We start from the raw sequence: 10,578 nt of genomic DNA on the forward strand, positions 1-10,578 counted from the left end.
TGGAATGGCCGACCACCGGGCATGCCGGGGGATGGGTGGCCGAGAGGATATGGAAATGTGACGGGAAATGTGTAGGAACAAAGGCAGTGCACGGCAAGTTAAAAAGAAGGGGTGAAGACTTGAACTAGACTAGACAAGGGGTGGAGACTAGACGCCAACTTGAACGTCTACTCAGTTAGGACGCCAGTGGAAGTCTCCACCTAAGGTGTTAAAAGGAGGAAACTAAAACGAGTTTTGATGAAAGGTTTGACACGGACAAAACGAGAATTGATACCGGCCTGTAAACAACGGTTGGTGGCAATAGCACAAGTCGATCTGGTCATTAGCGGACCTAGGGAGGTGCTATTGAACGAACATTGTGTGTGTAAGGGAGGAGTATACGTTCTAATAATTTTCCCCAGATTTCACAAACTTCCTGGATGATTTAGCTTGTCTACGCTGTGCATTAGGGTGCAATCCAACGCAAACTTTTTCTACGTATCCCCATTAAACTCCAAACTCGAAACCTCCAAACTCCAACCTCTAGGATCACCAGTCACCACCAGACAATTACATGTCACCGCGATGTCACCAGCCTCTTCATCTCTCCACAAACCCCAATCTCTCCTCCCCTCTCCCCTCCTTATCAAGACACCACCCCTCTTCCCCTCTTCCCTGCTCATCGCGCGGGAACAAGGCAATTTCGCGCCATTTTAGCCGATCTAGCGCGCCCTTTAATTGGAGGTAATCAGGCGGTGCGGCACGCGCCTGGCACGTGCCGCCAAACTAACCGCGCGCTGGCGGGAACGACGGAATGGCGCGAGAGACGGATATTGGCAGGAATTTCTGTGACGGGAGGAGGATGGGGTGTAATCCGGCAGAAAACAGCAGCTCTATTACGGCGGAAAACGGTGGGTTTGTTACAGTGGAAACCGTCAGCTCTGGTGGCGAGTTCCTCGAGGCGAGGGCTCCATGATCTGACAGGGGTTTAGCCTAGGGAAAAGGCCGGTAATGAATCTGCTACATATGTAAGAAGCTGCTGGTGTTTCTTGAACTATCATTGGTGCAAGCACATTGCCGTGGATCCGTCAGCAATAACCAAGCCACACAACTTACCTCCATTGAGTCAATTATACGACATCAAGCTATCGACACTTTCCAGTACCCATGTGAGGACACCATATGCTCTCAGTGTCCCTGTCCATTCATATTCGTAATGAAGCACGTGTATTCATAATCAAACGCTCTTCAGTACAACCGATGGAGCGAGGAGACGAAAAAACGCGCCAATTCCCGCCACGGGGTGGGAGAAATGGCGGGAACGAGCAGCTGCGGTGGCGGCGGTATACGAAACGTTGAAAAAAGTCATAACGTTTAGTCGCTGATTTTTCTCCTAGGAGATATATGTCATTGTTGTCCGTTGTTGGAAGGTTCCGAGACTGCCAGAACGAGTTGAATAGCCTAAATAATCGAAACCCTTCAGTTATAAAAGAGAAATTACTTCCAGCGTAACTAGAAAATCGTAAAAACGTAAAAACTTCCTAAACAAAATCTGAAGGCGATACGCTCAACTTTATCAGCCCCTCCATCCCCAACGCACCTACATAAGGCATTATTCGGTGACGACACATGTCCCTCCTCACCTCCCCCGGCCCTCGACACTCCCCTTCCTCGAGCACCCATCCCCCTATAACGTACCGTGAAAGCGTGACCCCGTATCACTACCACAATGGCGATCATTACAAAAACGCCATTCATCGGGTCGAACACGCGTAAAAATCGTCATGTGAAGATTGGTAATATCCGTGTCGGGGGTACTCGTGGGAGTAAAGCAGGTGTTTGTATGTACTGCGAGGGAGTTTGACCTACACTTGGTAAAAAAGAGGTCCCGATGAGATGTTTTAGTGTCATGAGGTATGAGGATTGAGAAGTGTATGTAGGCTGTGTCAATAAAATCGCTTATACGCAAGTATTTAGTTAAAAACTACGCATTACAAACAAATAATGTGTTGCTCGTCGGCTAAAAGCCCGTGCGTGCGCACTTTGTCATTTGTGTTTTTGTTTTGCATTACCTATCAAGCGAGTTTTTATTACGAAATCTGTCCATAATTACTTTGCTGGAATTTGTCCATAGTGCATAGCCGTGGCGAGTCACAACTTTAAGTCGTAACTCGTAGGAGCATTTCGAGCACAGACAAAGGCCGAAACAAACGAAATAAATCTTCATTTAGAGAAAAACGGGCATAATGTTTCGGCTACATCCACGCGAAAGCACAGCCAGCAGCGTTTTCGACACGCTCTAAACTAAAACGCAACAAACACACCAAGAAACAATAACCAAGCCACGACACCATTACCTAACTAACTCAACCAGAAACACACTTTCCACGCATCGCAGGAGTTCCCAATCTTACCCACACCAGCGCGCTGCCACCCAGTAGCCCCTTCCCCCGTAAGTTCTGATCTAGGGGGACAGTGTCTCCAGGGACTGAGGGTCCCAGATTGAAGCTTTAGGCACCGATCACGGAACAAATGACACTGTGCGTTCGAAGATTAGAGAGACGGGAGATGGGAGAGCGATTACGGTGTGGTATACGGAGCGACAGGACTGATTGGTTACAGATTACTTCTCGGCAGCACAAACACCATTGGTTGCAGAATTGGTTACTGCTTGTGTTTGGTTACTGATTGGTTTACCGTTACCATCGGTCAACAACGTTAGTGGTGGTTAATCCGCAACCGTCCAAATATCGGTGCATATGTAAATGTCACAGCGCAGAATCAAGATAAAACCTATGCCTACAAGTAAACCGTGGCCAGAGACGCCCCAGCCATCGGGACGGCTTCCGATAGACCGACCAAGTTCAACGGGGGCCGGAAACAGTGAACCTACAACCGACACCAAAGATATGAACGGGATCACGACAAACGCCTCTGACAAGCAAGACTGCAAGAACCCATGAGGCATGAAATTGCACAGAGTGAGTGGAAAGCAGTAAGCACCTTCCTTTCTGCAATTGTGTATGGCACTGTGAGACCAAAAAAAAGCTGTCTGACATAAATGAGCCAAAGCCCAAAATCAACAAAAATGTTGCATCTCGTGTCCCCACCGACTGTCTCGTGTCCATCCAATGTCGCGCAGCGAACAACATGCAGACAACAGATGGCCAACGGCCGCATCAGTCGAAACATTTCGCCCCAAACCAACTCCAATCTTGGCTCCATTATCCCTCCCCTCCCCCTCCCTTCCGTAATCACCCGGCACCCTGGCACCAACCCTTCCGAAACACGGCAAATCCTGTGCGCCATTAATGTCACCTAAGCGCCGCGTTCGGCGCTAACATTTTCATTCCAGCGCCTCCGCCGCGCCAGCCAGGCGAGACATACATATTTATACGAGGCGTCGCTGATCCACCTAATCCTGGCTGGCATCAGCTGACGAGACGTGCGCCCGGTTGGCATGGCAACGGCTCGCGTCCCGACAGCAGAAATAGAGGAGGATTTCTGCGGTGTGGCGAGACGACGGCGGAGCGAGCGAGGAAGCGGCGAAACCGGCGCGCCGTGCCAGGTTGTGGGATCGGACGTCTTGGCGGTGTTGCCGTGGACCGGATGGATATGAGACGGATTTTGTGTGGTTTTGGCGGCATGAGTACGATTGATACAGTAAAACAGTCTTAAATTGTGAGTTGTGACATGTTAACCCTCGCATCTGTGCGGCGTTTTCCAGCTTCTAATGTGTAGGGGGGGGGTCGGTTGGACCCCCCCCTTGCCGCTTGGCCCCTGATCGAGCTAGAGCTTCGCGGAAAAAACGAGCGTGTTGCCCGTGACGAGAGGAAGCCGATGATACCCAATTTTAAGGTCCTAGGTCATTGGTTGACCTTCCAGGTCAGGTCAATGACCCAAAGTCGGGAAAATCGGGACCTATTAGAAAGTCGTAAAGTGTGGCTGCTAAGGGGTTTTTCGGGGTGCTGATCACGAATATCGTGTTAGTTTTGATCACAGATGATGTCTTTAAGCATTTAGACCAGGTCGGGTCCGGTCAGGTCAGGTCAACCAGTAGGCATCGTGACGGGTATTCGTAGTACGTGTCAACCGCCTCTGACAGCTTCGTAACATGTTACGAAGGCACCAAAACTTCTTCGTAAATGTTCGAATGGTTGCTAAATTCGAATTCAGCTCCAAAAACTAGCCTAGAAACATGTAAAACTCGAAAAAGTGAACCGAGGTCACCCGAGGTCACCATGGGTCAATGACCTGACCTGACCTTCAGGTGACCTTGACAACCACCCTAATGCATGGGAGCAACATCACATCACATGTTTGAACGTTTGAAACCACGAAAAGCTTGCAAACGCGCGGCTAATGCGAGCCGACGCGACGTACGCCGAATCGCGATTCCGGCCAAACATGATCTCGGAAAAGAGGTCACAGGTCCAAGGGCATTTGGGTCAGGGTCATGAAATTTTCAGGGTAGGTGTAAAATTGATCAATGCGAGGGTACTGAAAGTTTCGTCGCGATCGGCCGCTTTTTACGCGAGTTATTCGCGAAAAACCATGGGGGTCCATCCGACCCCCCTACACATGCGAGGGTTAACATTGAACAATTGGAGCTTGACGTCACGGAAACATTTCAATCATTACATAACCCTATCGTGCTTTGCAGATTGGACACCTTTTCCACCTTTTTTTTGCACACTAAGAAGTAAGAAGTGCGAAATATTCGAGACATTTGAATGAAATGAAGCGATATAAATTTACCATATTTCATGTATGCAAACTGCATAGGTAAATTATTACTTTATTGTTAGGCTCCAAATCTTTTAAGTCGCCCCGAAAACTTTTCCACACCGGCCAATCCTGGATAAATGAAGCGTGACCACCCCCTCGTGATTAAAGATTATCCGCCTGTCAGCGTGCTTTACTATGATGTCAGTATCATGCCGCTTACACATGTCTTTTTTCACACAGAACACGCCACCAGGCACCACCTCAATAGAACAACCTCAATAGCATCCGCCGCCGCCGCCGCCGAATATACGTCCAAAGACGTGTCTCGGCGCAGGCCGCAGATGAGACGAAAATGACGCAGCGCAGCGTGCTGATGACGCGATCGGAGGGATTGGACGCTGACACCCAGATGACGCCTGGATGACGGTCGGATGACGCCTGGATGACGGTCGGATGACGCCTGGATGACGCTGATAATGCAGCTGTGTGGGCGCCAGCGGCCGATGCCGTCCTCTGCCACGGTCGACTGGCTCGTGGCTGGACAGATGGAACAATCGGAGCAAGGACCTATTGATTTGGTCTGGTCTTGCTGATGCTTCGTGATGACCGAACGCTGCACTGGCAGCTCCAAAGAAGATAGAGGCATCGAAACTTATGAGAGTCACAGTGGAAATATGAATGTTCCATTTTTTGAAGACGTAAATTCATTCGTATTTTGGCGTTTGTGAGTTATCTAATTAGGTACCTATATTTACATAAAATTTCGTGTCATTTTGAAGCATGTTTTGTCTATTTCCATATCATGGAAAAAATAAAAGGTCTAAAAAAATAAAAGGTCCTAAATCCCTTATCATTGCAGTGCAGCCCAGTGTAACATTTAGCTGTCACTACCATTGTGTGAAAATACCGTTATCTGTCCCCCTTACACCAACAAAAAGTGTCCCGCGCATCCCACTATCCCCAACAAAGACACCGCCCACCACGTGCGCATCGCACGCGCGCCACTGTATCCTCCAAGAACAATAGAAAATAGCGCGTTTATCCAGCTGTGTCGCCCTTCCTGACCATAATCCGGCAGATTTAGACGAGGCAGCGCGAGGCACGTGCGTTTTGTGCCCAGCGTCAATATAGCCTCAGGCAACAATGAACGCTCGGTGGGGGGTAGGGTGTGAGGGACAGGGGGAGGGGGAGAGAGGAGGGAGCCCAGCAGCAGCCACCAGCAAAGCGGTATCGAATATTTCGTTCAACCGATCGCGTGTGGCAAGCATTGACATGGAAATTGGTGGTGATATTAAAGCTTTATCGGCTTACAGCGAGAAAATGATGCGCAGCGTTTAATCCACGTGTTTACACAACAAACGACGTTAGTGAAATAGAGATAAAGAACCATGGTGGGTGGCTTTAGCCCCGTAGCACGGAGTGTCATAATCACAATGGGTTTATATCGGAAATTACAATGGGTTTATTTTGTGAGCGACAATGGGTTTATTTGGTGAGCGACAATGGGTTTATTTTGTCAGCTTGGGTGGCAAAACCACACGTGCGGGTAAAAAGCGCATCAGCACGTGCTTTTGTTGCCCGGCATCTGCTCGAAGAATATAGATGATTTATCTAATGTGGCATTATTGAATTATGAACGCGGTTTCATAGTTGAGCTGCCTGCCGCGGTCTAACTGAGGGTGTTTATCATAAGATAGATGCCTCAGTTTTGATAAATGAATTGTTGAGGATTTCAGAGACGAGTAATTAGGAGATAGATCGTTTGGGATTAAGCTAAAATGTTGATGGAAATGAATGCGATCGAAGAAGCGGCGTTGAACTTGACGTTAAGATGCATCCAGACAGGGGCGGATCCAGCTCAGAGTTTTTTTTTGGGGGGGGGGGGGCGCAAACCATAACAATTTATCGATTCTTTCCATGCATCGTCCATAGGCGTAATGTTAAAATTATGCCGTTTGGGGGGGGGGGGGGCAAATGCCCATTTTGCCCCCCCCCCTGGATCCGCCGCTGCATCCAGATTCCAAAGTTGTGTCATGTGGTCAGTGGTGGGTTTTGATTTTTGAGGTTCTAAAAATGTCGCATATGCTACAGATTATCCATCAAATCAATCATTAAAACCAATCTTCTCTCACTTTGCCATATAAAAGCAACGTGAACTGAAGCAAGCTTTGCCACTGGCGAAGTTATGCAAACCAAAATTAGTCATGACACGAAAAACCTGTCAACGCCAACGAAACTTATGTCTTCCCGTTGGAATGCATTCCAGGCATTCACCAGCTAATTTCCAAAGCACCATGAGAACTCACAGTAAGCAAAGCTTCCCTTCCTTTCAATGCCGGCTGTAAACAGCATGCGCCCAGCCCCCAGGGATATTCAGAAGCCCTAGACCGGCTCGTCACTGACGGGTAAAGATCAGTTTGTCGGTCTTCGTTCACACGACGGCTGGAGGAGGAAGGGAAAGAGAGAGGGAGGAAAAAGAGAGAGCAAGATGGAGAGACAAAAGGAGAAAGAGAGAGAGAGAGAGAGAGAGAGAGAGAGAGAGAGAGAGAGAGAGAGAGAGAGAGAGAGAGAGAGAGAGAGCTCCCACGGTACGCCCTTCCTGACTAACGAGGCAGTGAAAAGACTCAGGGAGCACAGTGTGAGGCGTTTGTGACAAACAAGGCTTGATGGTGACGGTGACGGAATTCCGGAAGACGGAAGCCGGCATTGGTGACAAACATGAGACGCTAAATGATGCTACCAGAGGAAGCAGTAGTGGGATTGGGTGAGACCAAAAGAACTGGAAAGTGTGCGGAAGTAACCTTTCAGATGAAACATGCATATTTGGCTGTTTATCCTGTTGCATATAACGCTAGCAAGATGTTGGGCACGGAAGGCTACAATCTTTTTATTGTTAATTCCACGGTCCGCATGAAAAGGCAATTCGGAGTTGTTGAAGATAAAGGGGAATATATTGAGTAGGAAAAACATACAGCACATGGGTGGACGCGTTTCGTCAGAGACTTTTTCAACACCCGAATATCGACAAAACAATACGAACACACAAGAACAAAGCTAGCAAGCACAGTTTCATACCTGTTGATATATCGCGTGTACATATTATGAGAATGTGCCTAAATGCAAATACACTTCCAATACTGCGCGTCAGTTAAATGGCAAAGAAAGAGAGAATACATATATAAGACAATTCATGTTGACAGTATCTGTTTTTCTATTTAACATTTATTTTATAATCTGAGTACAATATACGGCCGCAGATTTTGCCCATTTTATAAACCCAACCCGTGTATTGATCGTTTCGTTCGTCGCAATGTATGCCGCTTCCGTCGCCTTTCTACTCCCCTTGCTTTTGCACTTCGCTATCACTTTCGCCCCTCCCCAATTCGGTAAATGATTCGTTGAGTGAGCATGAAGCACGAATGCACTGTGTTCCATGTCGTTTCTTACATCTCTCCTATGTTCCTTTAATCTTTTGTCCATGCCTCTACCTGTTTCACCTATATATGACTTTTCACAATGCCCACAGGGTACCTGATATACAACGCTAAGATCTACATTCTTACTTATTTTCTTTTGCGTGATCTCTCCTATTTTTCTGCCAGAAGTCAATGCGACTTTGACGCCTGTCGTTTCAAGTTCTTTCGCGATGTTTTCGGCTGCTTTTGAGTTCGGTAATGAAATATATCTTATGTCGTTCTTTCGTTTCGCTTCAGCTTTTGCTCTGTTTCGAATGTTCAACGCTTTTTTTTAAATATCCCAAAGGCTATCTCATTCGTCTCAAGAAAAAAGCGTTGAACATTCGAAACAGAGCAAAAGCTGAAGCGAAACGAAAGAACGACATAAGATATATTTCATTACCGAACTCAAAAGCAGCCGAAAACATCGCGAAAGAACTTGAAACGACAGGCGTCAAAGTCGCATTGACTTCTGGCAGAAAAATAGGAGAGATCACGCAAAAGAAAATAAGTAAGAATGTAGATCTTAGCGTTGTATATCAGGTACCCTGTGGGCATTGTGAAAAGTCATATATAGGTGAAACAGGTAGAGGCATGGACAAAAGATTAAAGGAACATAGGAGAGATGTAAGAAACGACATGGAACACAGTGCATTCGTGCTTCATGCTCACTCAACGAATCATTTACCGAATTGGGGAGGGGCGAAAGTGATAGCGAAGTGCAAAAGCAAGGGGAGTAGAAAGGCGACGGAAGCGGCATACATTGCGACGAACGAAACGATCAATACACGGGTTGGGTTTATAAAATGGGCAAAATCTGCGGCCGTATATTGTACTCAGATTATAAAATAAATGTTAAAGGGACAGTATCATCGAAAAAAAATTCATGTATGGAGCTGATTTTTTTTTAACTAGCATTTCTTATTTTTCTGAATCAGAAAAACATAGTATGAGGACCGAACTCGGTGAAAAATATTGCAACCCCATTTCATTTTCATGATTCATTTTCATGAGCGAACCACCACTATACAAGCATGGCCGCCAGTTTGGAAGCATGCAAAACTACTACAGAACTGGCGCAGATAATACATTATTGACGCTACGCTTACGCGGTCGTTCTTCTGATTGAGTTGTCCTTAGGGAGAGGTAGCCTTAGGTATTGCCTATAAAAATATAACGTGAAAATTGGAGAGAGTGACAATTGGACGTGCCAATTGACAATGGGAGAAAATATCACGTGACAATCACGTGATAAACGTCATACATTGGAGGGAGATTGTGATTCAAGCTGGAGGAATTCCTTTGTTGAGCCGCTAGAATCCGAAGGAAACAGCGGAAATTGCCTACGACTATTTAATGAATTTAACGGTGATGAATAAGTGCGAAAAACGTTTTGGCTTTATAAAATTTGATGAAATGACCAGGGTAAAAGTTTTATTACTGGCGGTCAATTCAAAACGGCGCAAACATTTAAACAGTGAAGATAGTGAAGCACGATTCAAAGTGTGGTACACCTTTCGTACTTTGAGCGGCGATAGCGGGATAACGGTGCGGAGCTTCGAGGATCGGTCTTCAGTTCCCGGACCAGAAAGGTGGGGCCTATGCAATGTCAAATTTCATCAAAATGGTGATACTGTCCCTTTAAAGGGACAGTATCACCATTTTGATGAAATTTGACATTGCATAGGCCCCACCTTTCTGGTCCGGGAACTGAAGACCGATCCTCGAAGCTCCGCACCGTTATCCCGCTATCGCCGCTCAAAGTACGAAAGGTGTACCACACTTTGAATCGTGCTTCACTATCTTCACTGTTTAAATGTTTGCGCCGTTTTGAATTGACCGCCAGTAATAAAACTTTTACCCTGGTCATTTCATCAAATTTTATAAAGCCAAAACGTTTTTCGCACTTATTCATCACCGTTAAATTCATTAAATAGTCGTAGGCAATTTCCGCTGTTTCCTTCGGATTCTAGCGGCTCAACAAAGGAATTCCTCCAGCTTGAATCACAATCTCCCTCCAATGTATGACGTTTATCACGTGATTGTCACGTGATATTTTCTCCCATTGTCAATTGGCACGTCCAATTGTCACTCTCTCCAATTTTCACGTTATATTTTTATAGGCAATACCTAAGGCTACCTCTCCCTAAGGACAACTCAATCAGAAGAACGACCGCGTAAGCGTAGCGTCAATAATGTATTATCTGCGCCAGTTCTGTAGTAGTTTTGCATGCTTCCAAACTGGCGGCCATGCTTGTATAGTGGTGGTTCGCTCATGAAAATGAATCATGAAAATGAAATGGGGTTGCAATATTTTTCACCGAGTTCGGTCCTCATACTATGTTTTTCTGATTCAGAAAAATAAGAAATGCTAGTTAAAAAATAATCAGCTCCATACATGGATTTTTTTTTCGAT

The sequence above is a fragment of the Amphibalanus amphitrite genome, unplaced genomic scaffold (genome assembly GCF_019059575.1).
Source record: "Amphibalanus amphitrite isolate SeventyFive unplaced genomic scaffold, NRLGWU_Aamphi_draft 000518F_arrow, whole genome shotgun sequence".
Taxonomy (NCBI): domain Eukaryota; kingdom Metazoa; phylum Arthropoda; class Thecostraca; order Balanomorpha; family Balanidae; genus Amphibalanus; species Amphibalanus amphitrite.